Source organism: Carassius gibelio, chromosome B16, assembly GCF_023724105.1.
Source record: "Carassius gibelio isolate Cgi1373 ecotype wild population from Czech Republic chromosome B16, carGib1.2-hapl.c, whole genome shotgun sequence".
NCBI classification, from domain to species: Eukaryota; Metazoa; Chordata; class Actinopteri; order Cypriniformes; family Cyprinidae; genus Carassius; species Carassius gibelio.
The window spans coordinates 11086226-11096353 of record NC_068411.1 but is presented as its reverse complement, the minus strand read 5'-3'; the positions used below and the strand labels follow the sequence as shown (position 1 = coordinate 11096353).

Genomic DNA, 10128 nt, shown 5'->3' with positions numbered 1-10128 from the left:
AAGTGAAAAGTGAAAGTGACATTCAGCCAAGTATGGTGAACCATACTCAGAATTTGTGCTCTGCATTTAACCCATCCGAAATGCACACACACAGAGCAGTGAACACACACACACACACACACACACACTGTGAGCACACACCCGGAGCAGTGGGCAGCCATTTATGCTGCGGCGCCCGGGGAGCAGTTGGTGGTTCGATGCCTTGCTCAAGGGCACCTAAGTCGCGGTATTGAAGGTGGAGAGAGAACTGTACATGCACTCCCCCCACCCACAATTCCGTCCGCCCGAGACTAGAACCCACAACCCTTCGATTGGGAGTCCAACCCTCTAACCATTAGGCCACGACTTCCCCCAAAGATGGAGCGCTTCACGGATTTGCATCTCATCCTTTCACAGGGGCCATGCTTATCTTCTCTGTATCGATCCAATTTTAGTATATGTGCCGCCGTGGCGAACAAAAATTTAAATTTTTTGGAAAAGTCAAGTCAAGTCAACTTTATTTATATAGTACTTTTAACAATATAGATTGTGTCAAGCACTTTACAGTATTAAATAGGAAAATAGTTTGTCAATAATGCAAAATGACAATATTAAACAGTTTAGTTAAAGGCAATTCATCTTGAATTCAATGTTGTCATCATCCAGCTCAGTTGAAATAGTCTCTGGGCAATCAAGTCGACGATATTGCTGTTTGTTAAGTGTCCACAACTAAGCAAGCCAGAGGTGACAGAGGCAAGGAACCAAAACTCCATTGGTGACAGAATGGAGGAAAAGCCTTGGGAGAAACCAGACACAGTCAGGTGCCAGTTCTCCTCTGGCAAGATACCAGCAGTTCAATTTCAAAATACTCAGAATCATGCTCTGCATATAACCCATCGAAAGTGCATACACACAGCAGTGGACACACACCTGGAGCAGTAGACAGCCATTTATGCTGCAGCAACCGGGGGGAGCAGTTGGGGGTTCAGTGCCTTGCTCAAGGGCACAGTAAGTCATGGTATTGCCAGATTCAAACCCACAACCTTAAGGTTAGGGGCAAACTATCTAACCATTGGGCCATGACTTCTCCCTAGACTAATATTAGTGTAGATGCCATTCTACTAACAATGTAGCAATTACATTGTTTGTTATAGGAAGTGTTCCCAGTTCTGTTTTAATCGAAATAAATGCAGCCTAAAAAGCCTTTAACGGATTTGAATATTAGAAACATGTTAGTGTGTTATGTGTAATCCAGGTTAAAGAGATGGGTCTTTAATCTAGATTTAAACTTACAGAGCGTGTCTGCCTTCCAAAAAAATGTTAAGTAGGTTATTCCAGAGTTTTGGTGCTAAATAGAATTTTGAGAACGCAGCGGACATGGAGGGCTGTAATGCAATAAGAGCTCGTTCACTTCATAAGGTATAAGCAAGATTTTTAAATCTATACAATGTTTAATAGGGAACAAGTGCTGTGCTGACAGATCCAGGCTAATATTGTCACGATCATCAGCTGGAGTGCCCAAGAACTTCATTAGAGGGCACTCCACTCTGAACTCACTCAAGACCCATCATGAACTCCATTTCCCACAAGGCCTCATACCTGGGACTCATTGCACTCACACCTGCACCTCATTCCCATACACATATAAGCTGCTCTCACACATGCAGTCATTGCAAAGTCTTGTTTAGCCTGTCTGACATTTCCCAGCATTTTTCCTTGTGTTTTTTCCCTCCGTACTTGACCTTTGGATTGTTTATACCGACTCTGATCCTCTGCTGCCTGCCCCGACATCTGCTTGTTTCTGTTATTGATTCTGGATGTCCCTGACATACCTGACGCCGTTACTGATTATTGCCTGTCTGACCATTCTTATAATAAAAGTTCTGCATATGGATCCGAAAGTCTCTGGCTCATCGTTACAGAAAACTTAGCCCGGTATCCCCTCGTCAACGAGGTATCAGTTTTTTGTTTCCATGTCAGCCTTTCACCAATCCAGCCTAACCACTATTCCAGTCGACCAGCTGTTAAGTCTAAGGCAAGGAGATTTATCTATTGAGGACTATGTTCAATAGTTCTGTAAGTTGGTGTATCAAGTTCCTCTAGATGATGAAGTCTTGTTTAAAGATTTATTAAATTTTGAACTCAATGAACCAGTTAAATCATGGTTACCTAGAGGGGAGTCTAATGGTAGTTTAAGGGACATAATGGACTTTGCACTCTTGTTATTTGGTTCTCCATTCACTGTGGGAGAGGCAGAGGACTTTAAAGCCACAAAATCTCTCTACAAAATGGCTGCCAACCCAGCGCCACTGCACAAGATGGCCGCCAGCCCAGTGCCACTGCACAAGATGGCAGCCGCAGTTGATCTCCCAGAGTCAAGTCAGGTCCCAGTCGACTTTCCAGAGTCAAGTCAGGTCCCTGTCGACTTTCCAGAATCAGGTCAGGTTACCGTCAACCGCCCAGAGTCAGGTCAAGTCACCATTAACACCCAAGAGTCAAGCAAAACAACAGTTAAACTTCATGAGTCAAGTCAGGTCCCTGTTGATCAGGTCCCTGTTGATTTCCCAGAGTCTAGTCAGGTCACCGTTGACCAGGTAGGTCCCTGTTGACTTCCCAGAGTCTAGTCAGGTCACCGTTAACCATCCAGAATCATGTCAAGTCACCAATGATCTTCATGAACAAAGTCAAGTCACCAATGATCTTCATGAGTAAAGTCAAGTCACCATTAACCTCCGTGAGTTAAATCAAGTCACAATTGATCTTCATGAACTAAGTCAAGTAACAGTTGATCTTCATGAACTAAGTCAAGTCACAGTTGATCTTCATGAACTAAGTCAAGTCACAGTTTATCTTCATGAACTAAGTCAAGTCACAGTTGATCTTCATGAACCCAGTCAAATCACCATGGATCTACCAGAGCTTTGTCACGTCTCAGCTGAACTTCCATAGCCTCATCACATCTCAGCTGAACTTCCAGAGCCTCATCATGTCTCAGCTGAACTTCCAGAGCCTCGTCACGTCTCAGCTGAACTTTCAGAGCCTTGTCACATCTCAGTTGAATTTCCAGAACTCTCGTTCTATCCTGTCATGGCCATGGAGGCCATCCACCAACTCTGTCTCATCTGCTCGGCTGTGGTGGTTCTCTGCTCCGCCCTGGTGGGCTTCTGTCCCGTCTTCTTGGCTGTGGTGGTCCTCTGCTCTGGCCTGGTGGGCATCTGTCCCATCTTCTCGGCTGTGGTGGTCCACTGCTCGCCCTAGTGGGCTCCAGCTCCACCAGCTCTGCTCTGTTGGGCTCCCACGCCACCTGCTCTGCCTTGGTGGATCCCTGTTCCCAAGTTAAGCCCACGGCAGGCCCCTGTCCCTGAGGTAAGCCCATGGTGGGCCCCTGTTCCTGAGTTAAGCCCTGTTCCCAAGTTAAGCTCATGGCAGGCCCCTGTTCCCGAGTTAAGCCCATGGCAGGCCCCTGTTCCCGAGTTAAGCCCATGGCGGACCCCTGTTCCTGAGTTAAGCCCTGTTCCAGAGTTAAGCCCACGGCAGGCCCCTGTTCCTGAGTTAAGTCCTGTTCCCGAGTTAAGCCCACGGCGGACTCCTGTTCCCTAGTTAAGCCCACAGTGGGTCCCTGTTCCTGAGTTAAGCCCTGTTCCCAAGTTAAGCCCACGGTGGGTCCCTGTTTCCCATGTTAGGCCCAGGAAGGGCCCCTGTTTCCCATGTCAGGTCCAGGAAGGGCTCCTGATCTCCATGTTAGGCCCAGGAAGGGCTCCAGTTCCGCCTGCTCTGCCCCGGTCCCTGGCCACTGCACTTGCACTTGCCACGACCTGGCACCCATCCCTCCCCCTGTTCCGCCTCCGCTCCACCGCCTTCCTAGATTGTTTTGAGCATCTCCATTTAGGACTCAAGACCCATCATGAACTCCAGTTCCCACAAGGCCTCATACCTGGGACTCATTGCACTCACACCTGCACCTCATTTCCATAGACATATAAGCTGCTCTTACACATACACTCATTGCGAAGTCTTGTTTAGCCTGTCTGACATTTCAGAGCATTTTTCCTTGTGTTTGTTCCTTCCGTACCTTGCCCTTGGATTGTTTATACCAACTCTGATTCTCTGCTGCCTGCCCCGACATCTGCTTGTTTCTGTTATTGATTCTGAATATCCCTGACATTCCTGACGCCATTACTGATTATTGCCTGTCTGACCATTCTTATAATAAAAGTTCTACATATGGATCCGAACGTCTCTGGCTCATTGTTACAAATGTGGTTATACTTCCTGGTTCTAGTAAGAACTCTAGCTGCTGCATTTTGGACCAGCTGGAGTTTGTTTATTAAGCGTACAGAACACAACCCAATAAAGCATTACAATAATCTAACCTTGAGGTCAAGACTGCATGATTTAACGTTTCTGTATTTGACATTGAGAGCAAATGAGGAATTGCACTGTACCTCCTGTCTGTTCGCCCATAGATTCTCATCTACATCACAGAGAATATCTTCCCTTGCAATGCAATGTGGAATTTGAGTCAAGTGAACCATCTCACAATTTATATGTGAATGAGCCTGGTTTCAACCTGACCAAAAGCAGAGCCTCTCAGTGATGGTACCACGATGAGTTGCTCACTAGGGGATCTCAGACCTCTGGAGGGTATGTAGATTCATAATAGTGAGTGGAAGTAGGCGAGCCGCAACCGGTAGCCAGTGCAAGGAGATTGATTGTGCTTGATGGAAGTCCAATGACAGATTTCAGAACAGTTTACAGTGATGCAATTGGTGTTTGTCTTTCTGTGTAAGAAAATTAAAAGTATAACTTTAGTCATGAAATACTGCATTCCGTGTCACACAATTCATTCACTACACAAAATCAGTTTGGTTACACTTGGCGCCCGCATATTAGCTCATATACTAATAAAATCAGTTGCAAGCAATTGCTTCTATGTGATTGATTCAGTAACACACAAACACCCATTAGGCACATTACAACACATGAACAGAATAGAATTACTGTGAATAGAATGCATTAATGTTGTGGCTTCTGTAATGTTTCTGGGAATGGAAAACAAGGAGTCTAACAATGTTAAGCAAATTAAGTACAGTAGAAGCTGTAAAAGCAACAGGAAGCAGAGTTGCATCTATTATCAGTGCAGAGATGATGCTAATAGTGCAGAAACAATGTATTGATCTCATTGTGAAAGCACTGGGTTTCTTTTCCAACCCCCTGAACTCATATGCATGATATGCTTATGGAAAATTTAGCACCTAAAACTTGTTTATGAATCCAGGTTTATTCAAGTAAAATTCCTATGTTCCAGTATGGTTTATAATATGATATTTCACTAAACCTTTTAATTATTTCATTGTGTACTGGCTTGTTTCTTCTGCAGAACACAAAATAAGATATTTTGAACAAAGGTTTCAGTTATTCCAAAACCAAAAGGATACTTTCATGTCAGTGTAAAATTAACCAATAGCCCAATTGTTATATTCTGTGTAGACCACACAATCACTTTGTATGACGAACAGATACAAATAGTAAGCCTTTAATAAACAAATAACTTCAAATCAAATCAAAATACATGCACACAGAAAACACAAATATAGCAACACAAACCCACACTGGTTTTTACAATGTCATGGCATTTGGTCATGTGACATACGAGTACAGACAATGTTTTTAAGTAATCTTATTTTTGAGATTCATGCGTTGATAAATTATTTGATTTGAGAGTGAATGAAGGTTTACCTTTCGTCCCCTTGGAATTATAAGGTTCTATCTGCGTTCTGAGTAGTTTTGAGATATTGAGCTTTAAAGTATTTGTGTTCCATAGACTTCTGTAGATAGAACCTTTTTGTTTTTTCAATAGAAAATCCCAAAATGTACACAACTTAAAATAAAACATCACATAATGTAAATAAATTGTCACAGAATAAGAATATGTGAATAACTCAATTTTGACAAAAATGTCAGATAGAACCTTATAATTCCAAGGGGACGATTTGTTCTGCCTTATGTTGCACATAGCACTTTTTCATCATTAGCATTCATATTGTGGAATGAAGAAAAGATGAGAGGAATTCTAATCCACATTAAACACCGAATCTAAAGGCAAATTCCAACTTTCTCTGACATTTTGGGCTCTGTATAATCCTATTCTTTGTGGATGACTAAGACAACTATCTTACAATCTCATCCCCTATCTTTCTGTTTATCTTTTGTAATTCTTTTTTTAATCCTTCTTTGCATCAAATCTGAATGAGAACACAAGCTTTTGAGCATCTGGATGATATGCAGTATTTTGTTGTTGTGTTCAAGAGATAATTCTCCTTCGATTTTTTAATACAGATGTTATACTGAGTCACTGAGTCAAAAAATAGATAGATATGCAAATACGTTGGATTTCCCATAAGCAACCCAATGGCAGAATTGTAATCCAAATGTATTACTTCTGAAGGAAATTATAAATTTTGCACCTTTTGGCTTGGGGCTCTAATATTTGTGCAACCATAATCCCATTCTTCTCAACTACAATAAATGTGTTTCTGAACAGTTTTTCATGGCAGAAGGGACACGATTTAGCAGGCTGGACTGACCACAATTCACACAGTAACACCTTCTTAGCTGAGTAGCTCCAGGGCACTTTTCCCCTCCTTTCTCTCTATTTCAAACTCTCTGCTGTGCACCAAAGAACAAAATAAGACACATTAAACTGTACCGTTTGTTATTAGTGCAACTCTTTTCAAAAATAAGTATCTAGCAGACACAATCCGCAAAAAAGGAGCTGATTAATATTGATTGCTAAATAAGAGAAGAAACAAAACCTGATTACACTGAAACGATGATCGATAGCCCTTCACATTAATGTTTGTTCGTTCAACATGTAATTTTCCACCTGAACAGTTCTGAAGTTCTCTTTTAAATGCCCAATGGCTGGTCTCACAGTTATCGGACAAACAACGTACCTTCTTTCCAGGTGGCATGGTGAGATCAATGGTCTGGATCAACACATTTAACAGCCTTTTGCACATTTCCTATCTGTGTGCAAAGTGACCTTTTCTAGACATAAGTTGAATGGTGTACAGGAGACGAGAGCCTATGTACTGTCATAGTTAAAGCTGGAACAGCAAGTAAATGTGTGCTACAAATTACGTCAAGTAATAAAATCAGTCTACATTGTTTGAAATGTATAATGGTTCTATTCATTTAAGTTATTGCAATATATCCCAAAACACAAGAAAGAATGATATTACAAATATATACCTGACCGATTAGAACGTAAAGCCAGTTTAAGTTCTTTTTTCCCCCTAAACCCACAGAGGTCACTCACCTTGTTTGCACAATGTTGCCAGCATTTGTAGCTTTGCTATAAAGACATGTTGAGTGGCTTATTCATTTTAGTGAGTCATGGCTATTGTGACTATCTTTCATTCTCACTGCAAAGGCAAAGTCAGTCCAATTATGCAATGCATAATGCACATTATGCTCTTCCCAAACAAACTGCACTCACAATGGAGGCTAGACCTCTGTGTTATTGAGTGCACAGTATTTCAGTGTTTGGTTTTCAGCTGCTTTGCGCTTAACCTCAGAGTTTCTGGAGAGTGAAAGAAGTAAATGAAAGATGAAAAAAAAAAAACATTGTGAGGTCTAATGAAGCACAAAGCGCTCATCGGTTGCTCATGGATTGCTCCCCTGCAGTCTTGAAAGAAGCTGCCACACACCGAGCCAGGCTTTGGAGTGATGGAGTGACAAACGCTAAAGTGTCCCCAAGGGAAAGGACAGACAGATAGGATTGTGAGACAACCACCCACTCACGAGTGGAGTATTGGAGAGGCAGAGGTTTGATAGATTACAGTAATGTTGCTTTAATTGTGCTCAAAACTGGTAGTAAGGTAGAAACCTTTACAGCAAGTGATACATCAGAATTTTGTGGCGTCCCTTTTTAAAGGGTGTATTAGATAAATACCAAACCTTGTAATGTGTCCATCAAGTTATTGTAAAGTCGGGGCTGTTAATGTGTTAAATATAAATGCAGTTAATGCAGAATAAACACAAGTATTGCAGTTTTTTTCACCATTACCTAAAGCAAGACACTACAGGCAAAACCATTGTTTTTTTCCAAGGTCACTAGTCAATGTTGATATTTTTTATTATTTGTACGAAATTCAGACTTATAGAAAGAAAGGATTTTCAAATACATGTTTAAATATTTATTTTATTACACTTTTATCTATTTGCATCTGTAGGTTTCAGTTACAATAAATACCTTTAAAGGCTGTTTTCTCAAATTATTATTATTTTTTTCTCATGAACTTTGTCATTCCAGAAATCTCCACTCCAGTTTTTAATTTTTTTTTTTTTTTTTTTAGCTATTTATGTTTCCTTAGGGGTTTTCAATACATCATTAAATGTTTTATATAACATTTAATTCCTAAAACATGGAGATTTTTTTCCCCCCGCTGGTTGTTGACAGTATTTATTGATTTATGAGATGTAAAATATATATAGAGTCATCTTGGTAAAAACATTATGCCAACAAAAATGCTAATTTCATTAGACAATGCCTCATTTGCATATTTAAACATAACACAAAACTTGCATTCAAAACAATTGACTAAACTTGCTTGCTGTGATTAATCATTTAGGAAAGTATTATAAAACATATTAGTTACAAGTTTACCCTATTTACATTTTAATGTTTTTGATTGCACCACAGAGCCATTTGTAGGCTGATATTCCCCAAAAAGTGTATTACTGCTACTCTGTGAGGTCTCAAAATTTAACATAGGACCACTGGCTCAACCAGTTGGATGAGTTTTCATCCTTCAGCTGCTATCGTGGCTTCCGGCGAACCACCATACATTTTGCTTAATTCTGTTTCTGTTGTGTTAAACTGGGTTGCACCATCCACTTGAAACTTCATTGGTCCAAACTCAACCAACTGTATATATAACATCAAATATGGCTGAGATTGTGTTGCCTTTCTCAGCATTTCCTCTTTTAGGGTAGAAAAACAAATGGCATCACTGGACACTGTCAGGGATTCCAAAGGATATGCGCTCGGAGCTTTAAAACATGTATAATGCATGTACAGTGTATTCCATGCATTTTAGTTCAATGTTGTGCTTTCCAAAAAAACTAAACCTCTCTCAGGTGCTTCAGATTTGATGCTTTCATATTGGCGTGTGTGTGTTCTTCCCTGATTTTAATTGTGTCCTGAAGCTGATAGTCTGAAGCAACAGGAGCTCTGACACTATTATTAACAATAACATTTATCTGAGTGATAATTAGAGAAGGCACTCTCATATAAACAGCTTCAAGTGCAATAATTATGTGACAAACATTTTAGCGACAAGAGAGCTTGGAGGTTGGCAATTAAGAGTTCTTTGACTTTATGAGAGCCTCCTAATATGATTTGAAACATAAGCAATGATTTGGAAAACAAGCGAGGTCACAGGCTTTTACTGCTCGCAGCTCTTTTTCTCCAGCTGCTCTTGATTGGAGCTACGTGTCTGTTGGCAGAAAAGACATGCCATTGGTGAATGTAAATATGTGATGGAAAAGTCACACGTTTTTTTGTTGGAGGTGGAAGAATGAAAATAAAACACTGGGAAGCGGAAGTGGTTGTGGTGACCTTGAGGTCAACTAGATTCACTATTTGTGCAGAAATGGTTTTTGTTAAGGCAAGCCTGTCTATTGCTCATTCTTTGGGAAGTGTTGCTCTCATCAGTGAAATCAATTACTCATCCTCATGTTGTTCCACATACCTGTGTGACTTTCTTTCTTCTGCAGAACACAAAAGAAGACCGTTTTTGTCATTGTTGTTGTTGTTAGTCAGTGGGGTACTAAAAAACAACACTGAAACATTTTTCAGAATGTCATCTTTTGTCAGCAATTCCAGGGATTGACCTGCTTGAGCAAAGGTTCAACGGTGACTGAAAAGACAAAAGTTAATTAACTCACTCAAACTGAATCCTACACATGAGATGAATCAGATGTACAGTATCCACAACAATAACATAACATTACAACTTGCATGTGCAAAAAAAATAAATAAAAAAAAAATCTACAAATGCACAAGTGAACTTGAACTGAGTTGCATGCTGCTGATGGATGCATTTCCTTAAAATGATCAGTATATAACTATGGTCACAAGTT

At 40.6% G+C, this 10128-nt stretch overlaps 1 non-coding gene across 1 annotated transcript; it reads right to left on the bottom strand.

Moving 5' to 3' along the window:
• Window positions 1-351: 351 nt before the first annotated feature.
• On the bottom strand, window positions 352-456 carry LOC127975589 (U6 spliceosomal RNA). The gene has a single exon (XR_008157558.1). It is a non-coding gene; the product is annotated as a U6 spliceosomal RNA (small nuclear RNA).
• Window positions 457-10128: the final 9672 nt, after the last annotated feature.